The sequence below is a fragment of the Oryctolagus cuniculus genome, chromosome 11 (assembly GCF_964237555.1).
Source record: "Oryctolagus cuniculus chromosome 11, mOryCun1.1, whole genome shotgun sequence".
In the NCBI taxonomy this organism is placed as follows: Eukaryota; Metazoa; Chordata; class Mammalia; order Lagomorpha; family Leporidae; genus Oryctolagus; species Oryctolagus cuniculus.
The window spans coordinates 108342800-108362638 of record NC_091442.1 but is presented as its reverse complement, the minus strand read 5'-3'; the positions used below and the strand labels follow the sequence as shown (position 1 = coordinate 108362638).

The following is a 19839-nucleotide window of genomic DNA, read 5'->3' as shown; positions in this document are numbered from 1 at the left end:
AAACATGACAGTAGCATAAAATCTGATACATAGATCAATGGAGCAGAATAATTAATTAATCTCATGCATATAGCCAACTGACATTTGACAAAATGCTCAGAACATACAGTGGAGTAAAGACAGTCTCATTAACAAATGGTGTTGGCAAAACTGCATGCATATATGTGGAAGAATGAAGTCACTGTATACAAAAAGTCACTGTATACAAAAGTCAACCCAAGATGGATCAGAGACCTAAATTTAAGACCTGAGACTATGAATTTGATGAAAGAAGACATAGGGGAAACACTCCAAGGCACCGGCATAGGGGAAAACTTCATAGACAAGACCCCTAAAGCACAGGCAACAAAACCAAAACTAAACAAATGGGACTATATCACACTCAGAAGCTTTTGCACAGCAAAGGAAATGATCAACAGAGTGAAGAAACATCCAACAGAATGGGAAAAAATATTTGCAAACCCTCTGACAAAATATTAACATCCCAAATATATCAGCAACTTAAAAAAAAGCTCAACATCATAAAAACAACCAATCCAGATGAGAAATGGGCAAAGGACTTCAATAGACAGTTCTCAAAAGAAACACAAATGGGTCAGCACCGCGGCTCACCAGGCTAATCCTCCGGCTGTGGCGCCGAGACTCCGGGTTCTAGTCCTGGTTGGGGTGCCAGATTCTGTCCCAGTCACTCCTCTTCCAGTCCAGCTCTCTGCTATGGCCCGGAGTGCAGTGGAGGATGGCCCAAGTGCTTGGGCCCTGCACCCACATGGGAGACCAGGAGGAAGCACCTGGCTCCTGGCTTCGGATCAGCGCAGTGTGCCGGCTGTAGCGGCCATTTGGGGAGTGAACCAACGGAAGGGAGACTTGTCTCTCTCTCTCACCGTCTAACTCTGCCTGTCAAAAAAAAATTAAAAAAAAAAAAAGAAACACAAATGGCCAACAATACACGAAAAAATGCTTGACATCACTAGTCATCAGGGAAATGCAAGTCAAAAACACAATGAGGTATCTCCTCACCCTTGTCAGAATGGATAAAATCCAACACACAGAGAGTAACAAATGATGGCAAAGATGTGGTCAAAGGGGACCACTTATACACTGTTGGTGGGAATGTAAATTAGTGCAGCCACTGTGGAAAATAGTGTGGAGATTCATTAAAAAACTAGACAGAGACTTGCTGTATGATCCAGCAGTCCCACTACTGGGTAGATACCCACAAGACTTCAACACATGTACCCAAGAGATACCTGTACCACCGTGTTCAGAGCAGCACTGTTGACAACAGCCAAAATCTGGAATCAACCAAGGTGTCCATAGTATATATAAACAATGGAATATTAGTCAACTATAAAAATGAATGAAATTCTACCATTTGCAGCAAAATGGATGCAGTTGGAGGATACCATGCTGAGTGAAATAAGTTAGGCCCAGAAAGACAAATCCCTTATATGAAGGAACTAAAATTAAAAAAAAAAGAAAAAGAAAAAGAGAAAATGAAGAAATGTCAGTGTGTCTCAGTGTTGATGGAAATATAGTTTTGTAAAACTTTGTCTTATACCTTTGTCCAACAAATGGTTAAGAATGCTATACTACTATAATTTTGATGATCTGTGATTTCTTTAAAATTTACTGTGTATGGGTAAAATAGTCATTTTTCCCTTCAATTATTGTTTATAGCCATTGTCTGTATTTCCATGAAATGAGGGTCTTTTTGCTTTCTATTTATTAAATTTCTTATCCAGTGAAGTATTCACCCCTTTATTGTTATGCAAATGTACAACATGTTATCTCAAAGACTAAAAAAAGATTAAGAGAAAGAGAAGGAAGGAGCGTAGAAGGGAAGGAGAGAGGCAGGAGGGAGGAAGGAAGTAAGTATCATTATGCTCTTAGAATTGTATCTACAAATGACACTGAATCTGATAAAAATTTAATTTAAAATTGAAATTAAAATTTTTTTAAAATTTCAAAAATGAAAGAGAGAGAAAAAAGTCACTAATGAGCACTTGCTATGTTCCAGGCCCTGCCATGAAACACGGTTGCATGGAATTCACAATCCAATGGAGAAAACTTATTGAGTAGCTCTAAGAATGATGAGTAATTCAGAAAAAAAAGGGCCAGGTCTTAGGAGAGTTGATAACTGGGAGGTTGAGAGATTTTTCTGATGGATGAGAGTGAAAAGAAGAAAATAAAAATATGAAAGCAAGGAATGGATTTAGATTATTTAAGAAATCAAGTGCTCAGAGCAAAAAAAATAAATCAGGAGCATCCTTGAGGAAAATGGGCAGCCGAGCTAAAAGGATTTACCAGATAGCCTGCTGCTAATCCTGGATATTGGGCCTCAGGGAGGATGCGGGAGAGGTATTTCTCTAAATGGTGGTGTGGGCATCAGTCTATGGGTTGTTGAATACTAAGGGCACAGCTTTGAGAAGAGCACATTATGTGACCCCACCTCCCTGAGAGCCTGGCCTTTCTTCTCAGAAATGTCGAGACAGAGGAATCCCACAACCAACATAAGGAGGGGATGGCTGGTCCATTGACAGCCTCCAGAGCCAGAGGGAGGGTGCGATGTGCTAATGCAGACATTATGGACTGAGGCTGATTTCTGAGGTCAGATGACATCCCTAAAGATGTTTAACACCTAATCCAGAAGCTGGAAGAATGTACCACACTTGATTTATCTGGGCAAACTGACCTCAAAGTCCAGTATCCATGAAGAGACTTGAAGAAGATATTCTGTAGCAAACACCAATGCATTCGTGGCTTGGGTTCAGCAGGAAAAGCTGTAAGCCCTCAGAAGAGTAGCTCTCCAATTTCACATGCATCAGATCTCAATCAAAATGTTGGGGTGGGTCCTGGCCACCCACATTTTTTAGATTCGCAGGTGATGCTGACACTGCTGGACCACACCTTGATAGCCACTATTCCTGTGTGTATGTTGATGCCTTTCAGTACCTGGCCCCAAATCTCTTGGTCACACTTCTTTACCACAGTTTGAGTGCCCTTGATGAACCTGACCATCCCAGAAAACCAGGATTTCCTGTTACATACCCAGGGCATGCCATAAATCAGGTATCCTCTCTAGTGTATCTGTTCCCTCTGTTCCATTGGCTCTTCATTCCTTATCTCTGTCTCATGAAATTCTTCAAAGACCAGCTCACGTCCTGCTCCTCCACCAAGCTCTGCCTGGAATGTCTTCATTCAGAATTCCATTTGCAAGCTCGACTAATCTTCTGAAGTCTATTGCTTTCTCCCTAAAGGTAGATACTTAGTCAAGCACTCATTCAACAAATACGTATGAGGTATCAAAGACTGTGTATGTCTGGACCGAGCTGGGAGGGGAGGTTATCATGAGGAACGATAACCTCCACACCTTCCAGGAGCTTATTTTGTGGGAGAAAGGATTAAACTGATATCTCCGAGACAAGAAGGAGAGGTACTGAAAGTTGGTGACGACGCTTGCGACAGACACTCAACCTAACACTGGCAGTTCAGGAAAGACTCTTCCAAAGAACCAGTTCTTTCTCAATGGGTGAAGGATGCGAGAGATTCAATGACAAAAAGTGTAGGAAGAGAAAAGTAAGGCGAGAGAGAAGCTGACCCGGGTCAGAGTAGAGACAGAAGGCAGAACAGAGAATGAGAGGCAGAGAGGAGGAAAAGCTAGGGCTGATCTGTTATGACCCCTAAATACCATGTCTAGCAGCCTTGGTCCAATCAGGGGACAGAAACCACAAGGTATGTTAAGTAGGGGGAAATTAGAAGCAATATGTTGGTAACTGACATACCGAGTCAAAAAATGTAGACTTTACTCATGAGCACTTTGAAGAGTGGTGTGACAGGACCTACAAATAGTAATAGATGCTCCATGAATTTGAACTGAACTGTCATTTTCTCGTCTCAACACACTCAGGTCAGAAAACTGGGTCTTGGGTCAGCACCGTGGCTCACTTGGTTAATCCTCCGCCTGTGGTGCCAGCATCCCATATGGGTGCTGGGTTCTAGTCCTGGTTGCTCCTCTTCCAGTCTAGCTCTCTGTTGTGGCCCGGGAGTGCAGTGGAGGATGGCCCAAGTGCTTGGGCCCCTGCACCTGCATGAGAGACCAGGAAGAAGCACCTGGCTCCTGGCTTCGGATCGGTGCAGCGCTGGCTGAAGCGGCCATTTGGGGAGTAAACCAACGGAAGGAAGACCTTTCTCTCTGTCTTTCCCTCTCACTGTCTATAACTCTACCTGTCAAATAAAAAAAAAAAAGAAAGAAAGAAAAAAATTGGGTCTTTCCACAAATGGGGTTGTTTTCTGTAGAGACTATATTATACACAAACAGCACCACTGCCTCGCATGGAGTTTTGAGCATATTTTCTACCTAGAGCTGTAGACCAGACTCAGGATCGGGCAAAGAAATAGGAATTCTACAAGCCAAGCCTCAAGGAAATTCATCCAACATTTCCAGTTGCAATGAAACCCCAAATCTAAAACAGGCGATCCATGCCATGCCTATTATGGCTTTATTATGGCCGTTTCTGCACAGCTGTGGTCAGGGTCCTCCCAAGGCTGATGAAGTGATGAGTCACAGAAAATGAGCGAGCGTGCACTATTCCATAAGACTGACCACGCAACATGTTTAGTACGAGATGTTTAACAGCCTTCATTGTAAACACACACTAAATTTAGACATATGTGTCTACATATAGAAAAGGTTTTGTGGAATACCGAATAACCACTCCTTGTGTATATTTTAAAGGCTTAAAAGAAGGCTGAAATTAGCTCTATTCCTGCCCCTCTATAATGCTTTGGTTATAGAAGGAACCAAGTGGTAAGAGAGAGACTTCAGCAGATAGTTCCCTTATCTGGCTGAGAAGCCAAGTGGAAGGTCAAGAGTGGGGGGAAATCATGAAATGCTTCTGGTGAGAACCATTAAACCTGTAGAACCCTGGCCTATTTCCAAGATGACTTCATGAACATTTTGCATTTTTGATTCCAACCTCTGGGCTGTTCTTTTCATCCTCCTTACCCTGCCTCTTCTTCCTAAATATGACAAATTGTAAGGTTCCAATGTCTTATCATCCAATGCTCCCCATTCTGCATGCTTTCAAATGCATCTACGGCTTCTGCTGTCATATATGAATTCTCCACTTGGGAACTCCAGTCCTGTACTCCCAATGGCCTATTTACAGAACACTGAATTTTTGCTTTCTTTCATTTAAAGAATAATGCCTCTGTGTTAAACTATAATGCATATGAAGACCTCCCACTTATGTAGGTGAAGCACACACTGAGCTTTGCCATGAGACTTATGTTGGCCAATGGAATATTAGTGACCACAAAACAAGGAGAAGCCATAGATGCACTTATGTGACTTGCCTAGCCTCTGCTTTTACCGTCACTAGAACAGTGTGTCTTACATGGCTACTGGTCCACAATGAGACACCCGGAGCAGACCTGAACCTACCTGTAGCCTGGGGCCAACCAATCAAACCCAACCATGCCCAGATGATATCACCTAAACTCCAGGTGACTCACCGAGCAAGGCATGGGAGCAATAAGCCTATTTGTTTTAAGCTATGGTATGTTGGTACTATTTAGGATGCAGCAGCAAACTAAGGCTCAATTTCTCAATCTGGAGCTCATATGATTACTTCAAATTCAACATCAAATTCATTTCACTCCTTCCAATCCTTAGGTTTCTTTGTTTCTCCTTCTATTTTGTTCCTTTCCTATTCTGTTTTTTTCCTTCATTCATTCATGCTTGTAATGGTTATTAAGCTACAGATATAGGCAAAGGAGAGTCAGGAAAATAATTTTATTGCTGAGATCAGACTATCCAATCCCTCAAATAAGAACTCTAAAAAGCAGTCATGATCTTATGCAGATTTTCATATGCTTTTCAGTTTCATGTATAACAAGAAAATGCCTATGGTTGCTGTTTTTTCTGGGGAAGCCAGATTCTAGAAATTGGAGAACCCTGCTTGTTCACATCCTCAATGCAGTGGCTTTCACATACTGAAGGTAATGTTAAGGATTTAGTATGGGATAGGCAGTGCAGGAGACAGATGCTAGGATAGAGTAGCTACATTGTGTTGGATGGTTGCTCGGACTAGTGGTTAGTCTGCCAGTCAGGATGCCCGCATCCCACAGTAGAGTGACTGAGTTTGAATCCCGACTCCAGCTTCCCAGTAATGCAGAACCTGGGAGGCATCAGTGATGGCTCATATAATTCAAGGTGAGAGATCTGGGTAAGGCCCCAGCTTTGGCCTCTATCCAGCCCTGGCCATTGCATGCATTTAGGGAATAAAAATGCAAATGAAAGCTTCGTCTCTCTCTTTCTCTCTCTCTCTCTCTCTCTCTCTCTCTCTCTGTGTGTGTGTGTGTGTGTCTGCGTGCGTGTGTGTACATCTGTGTCTTTGTTGGGAGTGGTAACATGAAGTTAGTAATTTTGGATAACCAGTTGAGAAGCATGTCTTATCTAAAAGCTAGAAATAGCTCTTTTCCTAGTAGATGATTTTTGTTGCCAATAATATATCATCAATGATTATCTTCAATGAATAAAGAAAATCATCAACATTGGGAATGAGTCCAGTTCCAAGCAATGGAAGTTTGAGGATTCAGAAGGGTTAATAGACAGTCAGGCTGGTCCCAGCAGAAATTTAGGGTGCAAAATGCTTGCTTTCCCCAAAAGTTACCTTTAGTAAGGTCAAAAGTGCCTGCCCCATTTAAGAAGTTCCGATTTGACCATGAGAACAGCAAGAGAGTAGTGACTCCATCCTTCTGAGCTCCCAGTGTACTGTAAAGCAAATTAGGGTCCCCACTCTTCTGATGGGGCTTCTGTTACATCATGAGCAAGCCAGACAGAGTAAAAAGATTATAATATAAATCAGGGCTTTTGATGGGTTTGTCCCCCGCCTTGTATGGATTGACAGTTTCTTCCCCAAAACTGTGCTTTAAAACCCCACTTCCACCAGCCCCTTTGGGTTTTTCCTCACTGGGAGACCCCCTCCAGGCCACTCTGGCTGAAAGTCTCTGACTTAAATAAATCTTGCGTTTAAACCCATCTTGCTTTTCTCTTTCCCTTGTCCACTTGGAAATTCTTCTCCCGTGTGAGACAAAGAATCGAGGTTATAACCTCTTCTCCATTGCTTTGGTGATCTTCATATCTTAACTAAATCTCTCTCTCATCACAAAAAGCCATGGTTTTGTTTTTTTTTTTTTTTTTTTTTTTTTTGACAGGCAGAGTGGACAGTGAGAGAGAGAGACAGAGAGAGAAAGGTCTTCCTTTGCCGTTGGATCACCCTCCAATGGCTGCCGCTGCAGCTGGCGCACCGCGCTGATCCGATGGCAGGAGCCAGGATCCAGGTGCTTTTCCTGGTCTCCCATGGGGTGCAGGGCCCAAGCACCTGGGCCATCCTCCACTGCACTCCCTGGCCATAGCAGAGAGCTGGCCTGGAAGAGGGGCAACCGGGACAGAATCCGGCGCCCCAACCGGGACTAGAACCCGGTGTGCCGGCACCGCAAGGTGGAGGATTAGCCTATTGAGCCACGGCGCTGGCTACAAAAAGCCATGGTATTTAGAAACCTGAGTACATACTATTGAGATAGCTCACTTGAGAAAGTCAATTAAAACAGTTTTTTAAGACTATTTTAGTGTCACGGAAAAAAATTTTTGTTTCTCATTCTTCATTTGAGAAGAAGAAAAATAAAAGACATTCCTCCTCAAAAGCGAGCATACATGAATGCCAAAAACACAGTTATTTACTATTCACTTCTCACTTAGTGACAACAAGCTAGAGAAGAAATGCACTCATTCGATGTCGCTGCTTGGACTTGCGAGGGCCACCATTTCTTTCAACCCTGAAGCAAGGGCAGGAGGCGAAGTGTCGGGGCTGCCTTGTCGCACAACTCTGCAGCGTCATAGAGACGTGGTGTGCCGGGGCAGCACAATGCAGACAGTGTTCCTTGGAGCTGCTTGTGCCAGTCCCCTTTGAATCAGCAGTGTGTAAGCTGGCATTCAGCAAAGCTCTTTTATTTGCATAGCAAGGCTTTATGGCTGACCCTAGCCACCTTTTGCAGCCAGTGCATGAATCACAAAATCACCAAGAACGGCATAGAAAATGGCCTCTCCTATGCCAGGGGCTTAGGCAATTCAATCAAACAAGACGCTTTGCATTTCCTGTTAGCAAAAGGTTATGGTCTTACCTGTAGCACCATCTTGGGCTCTGGCACTATTGCCATTTTGTACAACAAACTTCAATCTAAGCCCAGCCTGGCCTTCTAGAAGTCAGGTGACCAAATGGCCCAATCACAAGCATCAGCTCCCACTTCCTTACCTCTGTAAACCTGTATAAGATTTGTTCTCCCAGTAGAGGCTGCTGTTCTCTCCTGCACAGGGAGGCAGCCTGCCGGGTTTCCCCCACCTTTACTCCGGGGTTTGGTGTGTTTGTGGTAGCCTTACACTTTCTCTTCGCATGTGTCCCGTGCAGGCTCGGAGCTGATCCACACTCTGCACAGTGGTAGATTCATCCACTCAGAGCCACAGCAGCTTCCCATCGAAGAAGTCCAGAGGGATCATTACAGGAAGGAATCTTACCCAAGCTTTGTCCTGATTGCTCTCAGAGCACACTCGTGACTAAGAGGGGAGTCTCAGAATCATCTTGGCCATGGCATGACTCAGCACTGTTTTGCTTCAAGGACTATGAATCTGGTTGGTGCTTCAAGAGTTTCTGTCTCTTCGCTAATTTAACAAATTCACCAATGTTGTACCAGAGAGCATTATTTGTCCTTGTTTTGGAAAATATCAAAGTGGTTAACAGTTAAGTTACTTTTCTTTGTTTAGATATGAAATGAAAATGTTATTGGGTTTGGACTCCTCAGAATTTCAAAACACCTAATAGCCTAGTAAAATGAATGACCTAACTTTCAGATATCTACTCATTCATTCATTGATTCATTCATTTCTAAAGTCAGAAGTACTTAGGTATAGTAAATGTACCTTCAGAAATTATTTTGCTTCTTTCTGTGCATACATTTGTGGGGGAAGGGCTATTGAAAACATCACATTAACACACATATGCACTGGCCCCAGGTTTCATATGTTTATGTTCACACTGAACTCCCACTCCTCGTTTCTGTCTGCAAAATTGTTCTGAGCGGCAGTGACTACATGTCTGTTTTCATCACTAACATTGTGCTAAACATGTTATTTTCCAGCCACCGATACATTTATGGGAATTGTAGATATAAAGCCACGTAACGATGGGAAATGAGAATTCAGCAAACGTAAACAATAATACTCCAATGAGGTGAAAACATGTGAGTTAAGTGAACACAGGCAAAAATAACCTTTAAAAATATAATGGAATCTCTGAGACAACCACACTTATTTTACATTTCAAACTCAGGAATAAATATAGATCTTCATTTTCTCCTTAGGTGGCTGATGACAGTTCAGTGAATTCTCTGTCAGGCTACAAAATCTAGATTGCTATTTTGTTCAAAGACACAGGGTCCCTGCAAAAGGATGGACGTCCGTACGTGACTCATCCTCTACGTCTCTGAGCATTCACTTTTACTTGGATTGCAGCTTTCAAAGCACTGACTTACACTTTTTTATTAGTTTGCCACATTCGTGACCAGGGACTATCTAGAGGAGACAATGGCCTGTACACACAATTTCACAACCTAATGCCTTCTATCTGACTCCGTCAATATCCCCCCATCTACAAGATCCCAACCCAGCATGAGTGAAGATTTTAATTTTCGTCTCGCTCCCAAAAGTCAGTTCCTTCTGGTTGCCTGTGATGCGGTTTCCTAGGTCCTCGGCCTTTAACTTCTGAAGATTCAGACTGGCGTGAGTCAGGTGCAATTTCAGCTGTGAATAGTGCAAAGCTGGACTCACTGCCGCTGAAACAAAGCAGGTCTTGTTTTCCCGATGTATCCAGAAGTCCACAGGCGCATGGTGAAGTCATGTGTGGATTCGGCAAACCCACAAAGTGAAGCTGACTGTCCTGTGGTTCTCTCAGCCTCATGGCTGCATAATGCCTGCTGCACCTCCAGACGAACGTCACATTAGAGACTAGATAAAGGGGCTGGAGCTGCAGCACAGCAGGTAAAGCCACTGCCTGCAGCGCCGGCATCCCATATGTGCACTGGTTCGAGTCCTGGCTGCTCCACCTCTGACCCAGCTCTCTGCTATGGCCTAGGAAAGCAGGAGAAGATGGCCCAAGTCCTTGGGCCCCTGCACCCATGTGGGAGACCCAGAGGAAGCTCATGGCTCCTGGCTTCAGATCAGTGCAGCTCCGGCCATTGTGGCCATCTGGAGAGTGAACCAGCAGATGGAAGACCTCTCTCTCTCTCTCTCTCTCTGCCTCTGTTCTCTGTAACACTGCCTTTCAAATAAATAAATAAATCTTAAAAAAAAAGAATGAAAGAAAGACTGGATGAAGGCAGATGAGGAAAGGAGAAAGGCTAGCTACACTCGTCTTTGTATTTGAGAAACTAAGAGAACCCCCAAGTCCCCATTCAAAGCCTCTCTCTACTGATTGCTACTTCTAACTTTCCCCAAAACTGTGTCACATGGCCAGGGATACTGGGAAATGAAGTGCTGAGCTTTCCAATCTCGAAGAAGAGGGAAGTCAAAGAGGAGACGCCTGGGAATAGATGATACAATGTGGACCACAGTATGCTCCAAGGAAGGGCAGGGGAGGGCAGGGCAGGGGAGAGGAGGGCAGGGCAGGGCAAGGGAGAGGGGAGGGGAGGAGTGGGGAGGAGAAGGAAGGGAGGGTGGAGGAGGGGAGGGAGAGAAGGGAACAGAGGAAGAGAAGGGAAGGGAGGGAAGGGGAAGGTTACATAGGGGTATAGGTCTGCCCCTTTCTAACTATTTGACCTTGAGATAGGTACTTAGGTCTCTATGCCTCAGTCTTCCAGCCTGAGAGGTGGGGATAACAACAGCAACTACTCCCACAGAGAATCTGTGAGAACAAACACTACGCAGAAAACAAAGCCAACACCAGGCACCCAGTGATCACTTGAAGCTGCTACCACTGCCCCAGCACTGGAACGGCGAATGATACTGCTGCAGATGATCATGACCGTCACTGTGTGCAAAAATATTCCTGCTTAGAGAAGGCATTTTCCAGGCAATAAAACTTAGAGAATTTGTACAAACCCCCTGCCTTCTGTTCTTTCCCTTTTGATCCTTCGTCAACAGGGTATTACTGCAAATGTTTGCAGAATTGTCTACAGCCTGGGAGTGTCATTCACTCACACGCCCAGCGAGATTTATGAAACACCTGTGTGGTGCCGGGCATCTGCTGAACCCTGAGGATAAAGTTCCCATCCACCTAAGAAGTAGCCATTGTACTTAACGTAGTCCGGACTGAAATCATAATTAAATCTGCTCTCAATTATAAATCTGGGTTTTCTTCATTTAAGAAAATTCATGCTTTTCAAAAGCCCAGCAACTGAGTCATTTTCAGATGTCTGGAAAAATCCCTCTGAAATGCAACTCTTTGCCTGCTGTTGCATTCGGGGCATTCTGGGATTAATTCCTGTATTTCGTGAGGAATGCATTTCTTTGTATGAGAGCTGTATCTCCTGCAACTGGGAATTAATGTAAGATGTGGGCTGCCCTGGATGGAACAATGGACCGTATGAAATCACTCTGTGGTCTGATACTTCATTATTAGCTGGGGAGTCCCCATCCCCTGCTCTGTCCCCCAGTCTCCTGCCACCGCAAACAGCAATTAGTTGAAGTAGAAAAGATTACAGCCAGGTGCACTGTTTGAAGTGGGTTCTTTTTTCCCCTCTTTCGGTCCTAGTGGGAGTGGGGGGTGGGTGTCAGGGAGGAGAAACCCCTTTTGTTAAGTAGTTGCAGTCCAAGGCCATCCTGGTAATTCAACAGGCATCTGTGGAATCTCGGGGCATGGGGACCTTTTGTGTTTAACCATCAAGCTCTAACCTCAAAAGCTTTTGCTGTGAGTAGCAATGGAAATTGTGAGGCGTAGTCACTGATGTGCAAACTGACATGATCCTCTTAAGAGGTGGAATGAGTTTCATTAGATGAAAGGCAAGGACAGGGTTGAACTTAATACCTTACAAAAGAATCGAAGAGATATTGACTAGAAATTGAATTATCTCACTACAAATGCATAAGATGTGGGAGATGAAGGCCAGATTAGATGTGTTTGTATGATAGCTCTTTTATGTCCCTGAAAGTAGATGAAAACAGACTTTTCTGGGTTTTAACAGTTCTTTAAAAATCTTAGTGTGAACAGATAGAGGTACACGGGCATACATAGTTTTTTTCATAACATGCATTCTCTATTAACTTTTGAATGCTTCTCATATGTATAGATTTCAAGATTTTTTTGCACCAAATGAAGCTTAACTTTTAATCCCATTTTTCTACAAGCTAAAGCCCACATTGTACTGACATGAGACAGGTTCCCCTGAATTCTAAAGTTCTTCCCAGCTACTATTGGTTCCATGGGTTTCCCTCTCTCTCCAGGCAGGACACAGTGGCCTCCAGTTCTGAATCCTGAGTATAAAATGAGAAGGGGTCGGCTCCGCCCAGCAGCCTTGCACACAGCTCATTCTGGAAGCCTCATCTTGTTCATTAACTAACAGGAATCTCAATGGTCCTGACTTGCTCTCAGAGCATCTTGAGAATGAGACCGGGCAAAGGCAAGTGTGGCATCTCTCTAAATCAGAATTCCAGCACCTGGACAGTAACAGAACCTGCAGCCAGATGAGCCTCCTATTAGTGGGCCCCTTTCTTTGGGCTAAAAGCTTTCGGAACAAAGTCCTACTGCTTTCTTGTCCAATCATTATCCTGATCACGTGAAAGTGCTTGAATGAAGGCCGAGGGAAGAATAACCTAAATAAATGTACAGGAAGGTGTAAAATCAACAACTCCCGATCAAGTGGAGAAGTACAAATTCTCTCAGAATGGATCATCCTCAAATGATTCACAGCCAAGCAGTCGCCGTTCAAACTCAGTCCTGTTCCCTCAATTTCATCAACCAAAAAGTAGAAACAGTAACACCTAACTCACTAGGGTACCATGAGAGATATTTCAAAGATTCTCCAGAAAAATATCTGAACTCATTAGGGAGAGGTTTGACTGCCTGTGACAGAAAACCCAAAACAGTGACAGCCCAGCTGCACAAGGATTCAGTTCTACTCTTACAGATGTCCAGAGAGAGCAGACTACAGCTCAGTTGTATGAAGTCACCAGGAACCCACAATTTGCTATCTTTTGATTCTCGCAACTTTGAAATAAGACTGTATTTTCAAGGGTATGCCATGGTACCAAATGGCTCTATTGCCAGCGTCAATGCAGCCGACTGAACGCTTATGTTCCCCCAGGTTCAAATGCTGAAATCCTACCCAGGGCTGGCGCTACTGCATAGTGGGTTAAGCTGTTGCCTCTGGCACCGGCATCCTCTATGTGCACTGGTTCAAATCCTGGCTGCTCCACTGCTAATCCAGCTCCAGCTCACTGCTAACAGCCTGGGAAAGCAGCAGAAGGTGGACCAAATACTTGGATCCCTACACCTACATGGGAGACCCGGAAGAAGCTCCTGGCTTCAGACTGGCCCAACTCCAGCCATTGCAGTCATTTGGGGAGTAAACTAGTAGAGGGAAGCTCTCTCCTGGTCTCTCCTTTTCTGTAACTCTGCCTTAGAAGTAAATAAATAAATCTTTTTAAAAAAAGAGAGGGAAGGGAAGGGAAGGGAAGGGAAGGGAAGGAAAGGGAAGGGAAGGGAAGGGGAGGGGAGCAGAGGGGAGGAAAGGGGGGAGGGGAGGGGAATGGAGGGAACCACATTCACTGGTCCTTTAAGAAAATGTGGTACATGACTATTGAATGTTAATGGAAAAGAAAAGAAAATAATGTGGGATTTTATGCCTCCCAGGCTTCAGAATAATCTGAAAAGGAGACCGTTTTAACCCTCCCCGTATCTCACATCTAACAGTAACTGGTTTTTAATGAGCTCCCCACATCCCCCCACAAATATTTCAGCTGTGGCCTCTCTTTGTTCTCTTTTCATGTATTTATTTTATTTGAATAACAGAGAGACAGAGACAGATCTTCCACCTTCTGTTTCACCCACCAAGTGCCAGCAGTAGCCAAGACTGGGCCAGGTCGGAGTCAGGAGCCGAAACTCAATCTGGGTCCCCCGCTTGGGTGGCGCTAACTCAGTTAGTTGAACCATCACCTTCTATCTCTGAAGGTGTGCTTCTGCAGGAAGTTGGAACGGGGTACGGAGCTGGGACACTTTGACCTGGGATGTGACATTCCCGAGTGACATCTGAACTGACACAAGTGCTGTCTCCTACATGCCTGCCCCTGGGCCGTGGTCTTGGTCCACGTCTTCATCGTCCCTCACCTAACTCAGCAAATAGCATTCCACTGCTTTCCCCGTCTCTCCTCTCCCCCTTTCCCTAATCCATCCCAAACCCTGCTGCCAGAATGATCCTCCCAAAAGGAAAATGAAATTATTTTTCTCCTCATTTTTAAAACTCCCCTATAGCATGCTCTAAGGGATCCTTTAGGGACCTCAGGTTTTCCAAAACATCCAAAAATCCTTCCACGTAAACAGAAATTCAACATTTGATCCTCTCTGTCCTTGCAGCCACATGGCGCTGTCCCCAGCCTGACCTTCGTGCTCTGCTAACAGGGAGCTCCAAATGCTGCTCTGGCCCCCAAAGCCTGCATCAAATCCGTCCGCAGAGCCTTCCACCTGGCCTGCAGAACCCATCCGGCTTTCCATAGCCACGGGTTCTGCATCTTCAGATTCAATCAACTGTGGAGGGACGATGTTTAGAAAAAAAAAAAATCGCGTCTGTACTGTACATGGGAAGACTTTTTTCTTGTCATTGTCCCCTAAACAATACAGCCTAAGAACTACTTACATTGTGTTAGGTATGATAAGTCACGCAGAGAGGGTTCAGGTTCACAAGACGATGTGCGGAGGTTGAGGGTGAATACTGCGCTATTGTACATGAGTACAATACTGCACATGCACAGCCTTTGGTATCCCAGCAGGCCCAGGGACCAGTCCTCCGCGGGCCTGGTGGGCATGGTGCACTCTCACTGCTTCTCACCCTCTCCATCATTCGGCTCCTAACAGCATCATCGCAAGCCTGCGACACCATGGCAGCCTCTACCCCAGTCTTTCTGCATCCTCTTTTGCCCCCTAGAGTCCAGGCTTCACACAGCTGTAGACAATAACGTGTCATTCCCCTGACTTCTCAACCGATTCAGGTTTCCAAGTCCTGCTAAGGGGGACGGCAGGACTCCGGGCGCTCATTCCCTGGTTTTCTCCCCAACCATCTCTGTCTCACGTCTCTTCAGCCAGAGTGATGGCCTTGGTGCTCCCTGGTCATGGCCAAGAAAGTGGCTCTGCTCTGCATGTGCTGTGCCCACCTCCTGCACTGGGCTACATGCATCCTCATGGCAATGGTTTGGGTCCACCTCTGTGCTCCTAGCACACGGAACAGTATCTGTCACATAGCAGGCACACAATAAGTATCTGAAGAACTAATGAATTTGTTGTATTTTGTTGCTTTTGCTTGATGCATTTATCCTAAGAAATGTGGGAAGAGTGAGATGTGGTGTGCATGAAGGTCAGTTTCTATTTAATGGGATAATCTTGGACAAGAAATCTTGGAGACTCTATTTCTGTATTTGTAAAACAGGCGATCTAAAATGCTCAGAATTTTAGGTAATATGGGGAGGTTAAGTGTTAGTTTCTTTCTATAGGAAACCTGAATTGACACAAAAACAGTCAAGTGGTCCTGTAGCAGCATCATGCAGTGCCGTCAGAGTAGACACGGGACTTCTTGTTTGGAGCCAGACAGAAAATCCCTATTGCCAGCGCTATGTAACTGGCTTCAAATGTTGATGGTTAAGGTTTCTAATTCTTTACATTCTATTCCAAGAATGTAAAAATTCACTTTAAATGATTTTATTCCTTCCATTTCACTCCTACTTTGAAACAAAAATAGATAAGCAAAGACTTGGTAGGACAAAACTACGTGTTTTCATGTCTCTTTATCTGGCCTCTGGCCCTATGCATTATGGTCCTCAAAGGGGAGGAAGGCGATGCTCTCAGGCTTTGTGCTTTGTCAAATATGTTTTATGTGAGAGACACAGAGAGAACGCGCTCTCATCTGTTGGTTCACTGCAGTGGCCAGGGCTGGGCCGGGGTTGAAGTTGGGGGCAGGAAGCACAATCCGTATCTCCCACATGGTGGCAGAGACCCAGTCATTGAAGCCATCACCAGCTACCCTCCAGGGTGTGCATCAGCAAAAACACGGAATCAGGATCGAGAGCTGGGAATCAAATCTGGGCACGCCAATGTGGGGCATGTACACCTTAACCGCTAGCAAAACGCCCACCCCATTTACTGTCTTCTGCTTCTCACACACTCAGCAGTTTCCGCAAGGGGTAGGATTATGGGCAGGGTGATCAGCTGGCCCAGCTCACATGTGTTGTCCCCAGGCAGCTACCAATAGTGTCTCTTCACTCTCAAACACACCCTGATTTGGACCCTCAATTTTGTTGTCACCCTATTTACAGTCCCTACACAATTTATACTTGATCTTAGCCAAAAGGCTGAGAAGCAATCCAGGCACATTTTGATAAGAATAAATTTCTGGTATCTACCGTATTTCTTTTCTTTTTAGTTTTTCCTCTCTTACTTTCTTACATAGATCTGTATACGCCTAAAATGCTTTTTATAACTGCTACTCTGCTGATATTGAAAATGAACTTAAAGGCATTTTTATTTTTACAATGTGTGATGCCCCCTCCACCCCCACACATCTGCTTCCCTCCAAATCCTTTGTCCTCAATTGGAGCATTTTTCTGAGTCTCTTATTATGTACCTGCAGCAACATCAGAGGAAAGATGTCTCAATGAGACACACGCGTGTGTTTGCAGGGTTAAAGGGTTTGCTCACTTGACTGTTCCCATTTCCGGGTAACATCGCTTTCTTCACTCCATGTTCCAGTGTGGTCTGCCTTAGCCACAACTTAACAGTGTACAGAGATGTTCTTTATGCTGGACTTCGAAGAACTGACAAAAGAAGGTAGCATGTCTGGAAGGCATAACATTGTGTGTTCATCTTTCCTTATAATATCTATTTCCCAGTAAGAATTTATAAGACCAGTTTTAGAATGATAGACACACATTCTCAAAGAAATGTTGAATATCCCTGAGTCTCATCTTAAAGACTTGGGGGAGGAGGGCCGGTGCCGCGGCTCACTAGGCTAATCCTCTGCCTTGCCGCGCTGGCACATCGGGTTCTAGTCCCGGTCGGGGCACTGGATTCTGTCCCGGTTGCCCCTCTTCCAGGCCAGCTCTCTGCTGTGGCCAGGGAGCGCAGTGGAGGACAGCCCAGGTGCTTGGGCCCTGAACCCCATGGGAGACCAGGATAAGTACCTGGCTCCTGCCTTTGGATCAGTGCGGTGCGTTGGCCGCAGTGTGCTGGCCGTGGCGACCATTGGAGGGTGAACCAACGGCAGAAGGAAGACCTTTCTCTCTGTCTCTGTCTCTCTCACTGTCCACTCTGCCTGTCAAAAAAAGACTGAGTGGGGGAGAATGGATATTCAACACAAGCAAGGGCGATCTGGTGGGAGAAAGGAGGTCAGGATGGCTATAGAGCAGGGAAGGCGAATGATGTCCTCCTTGAGTACAACTCCATTCCACTGGTGCTGGCTTCTTAGAGTGATGTGTTAAATGGGCTATAAGGCCAAGTCTGAGCTCAGAAGTAAGGATAGGATTGATTAGTGATGCTTGCCACAGGCATAGGGAGGCAAAGTGGCTACATCTAGGTCCATGCATTAGCAAACTCTGTTCTTAGGTGAAGGCCCAACAGATCAACAGGCTCAATGCTTTATTTTATTGATGGCACAGCTATGACTCCAAAAGGGGAAGTACCTGTCCTTAACTTCTCCAGTTCAATCAGTTAGTAGCTTGACCATTAGTAGCCACTATCTGGGCTTTGGATATTGGTACATCAAAAGCCCAGAGAAAGGTACAGATAGAATGGTGAAGGTACCCTTCCTCTACCTCCTGATTTTGCTACAGGTTCTCCCAGCAAAAGCAAAACAAAGCAGAGCAATGAGCAAACAAGCAAAAGACAAATGAAACATAGAGTTAAGTTCAAAACTCATGTACAGCCCGGTGCCGCGGCTCACTAGGCTAATCCTCCACCTTGTGGCGCCGGCACACCAGGTTCTAGTCCCGGTCGGGGCGCCAGATTCTGTCCCGGTTGCCCCTCTTCCAGGCCAGCTCTCTGCTGTGGCCAGGGAGTGCAGTGGAGGATGGCCCAAGTCCTTGGGCCCTGCACCCCATGGGAGATCAGGATAAGTACATGGCTCCTGCCATCAGATCAGCGCGGTGCACCGGCCACAGCACGCCGGCTGCGGTGGCCATTGGAGGGTGAACCAACGGCAAAGGAAGCCCTTTCTCTCTGTCTCTCTCTCGCTGTCCACTCTGCCTGTCAAAAAAAAAAAAAAAAAAAAAAACTCATGCACAAGAGATGGTGCCTTTCCCCCTTAACAAGAGAAATGTATTTGAAAATCAGCCTGGTGCTAACTTTATCATGAATGCAACCAAGTTTTCTCCCCGAGGGATTAACGTCAGAACCACACAGGCCAGGCAGAATCTGGGGCATATGTCCTTCGCTTGGAATTCTCTGGGAGCGGCTGGAATGAACAATGACAGCTGTGAGTGGCTTTCAGAGAGCTCTGTGCTCTTGCTGCTGAATTCAGCTGTAAGACTTGTGTAACTGAATTTATGTTTAAAAACAGCTTGGTGCTAACTTTGCCTTGGAATGCAATTAGCCTCATTCATGAATTTATTTTTTCTGTGTCTCCTGATTCCTGAAAATAAGCCAGCTTGGCTTCTGTGCAAATGATGGGGGCAGGGGAGGAACAGGTGTGAACACCTTCACAGTCACTCGTGCGTACCATCAACTCTGATGTTTTCCAAATCCAACCATGATCAACAGAAAGAAGCTGACGAAGAAAAGGGCTCCCGCGTTCCCACACCTTGCATGCCACTCGGCTCACTGTGAGGAACCAGGGCCCCTGAGAACCCATCTGAAGGCCACACTTATAAAGGCTCATCCTCCACCAGGTTTAAATGCAAGTGTGAAGTTTTTCTCAGGGTACAAGACTACAGGGGCTTTATCTCTAGAGCCCAAATGCCATTCATATCTGAATTGGATCTTATGAACCCCTGCTTCTCTGATATTTTCATCCTGAGACACTTCATCCGAAGGAACTGATCCTCAATGGCAGAGTTTCTAAGCCAATGAGAATTTCTTTGGCTTTCTGGTCACACAAGGGTTTATCCTGTCCTCATGGAGATTGCTCTTATTCATGAAGACCAGAAAAACTGCCCTTGCTCCCATCATTAGGCCACGATCAGAAATGATTTTTTCTTTCTTTCTTTTTTTTTTTTTTTTGATAGGTAGAGATATAGATAGCTAGAGAGAGAGACAGAGAGAAAGGTCTTCCTTCCATTGGTTTACTCCCCAAATGGCAGCTACAGCCGGCGTTGCGCCGATCCGAAGCCAGGAGCCAAGTGCTTCCTCCTGGTCTCCCATGCGGGTGCAGGAGCCCAAGCACCTGGGCCATCCTCCACTGCCCTCCCAGGCCACAGCAGAGAGCTGGACTGGAAGAGGAGCAACCGGGACTAGAACCCGGTGCCCATATGGGATGCTGACGCCGCAGGCGGAGGATTAACCAAGTTAGCCACGGCACCAGCCCCAGAAATGATTTTCTAAATCGGGCTGCATGGGGGTGTAGACTTATAAATACATAGGGGATAGGAAGTTA

General features: G+C 45.3%; 1 long non-coding RNA gene across 1 annotated transcript in view; it reads right to left on the bottom strand.

Moving 5' to 3' along the window:
• The window catches only part of LOC127491089 (uncharacterized), a 91895-nt gene extending 76854 nt beyond the window's left edge, over window positions 1–15041 (bottom strand). Inside the window, exon 1 of the long non-coding RNA XR_007919609.2 lies at window positions 14902–15041. This is a non-coding gene — a long non-coding RNA (uncharacterized lncRNA). The remainder of the gene's footprint in view (window positions 1–14901) is intronic.
• Between the last annotated feature and the right edge of the window lie 4798 nt (window positions 15042–19839).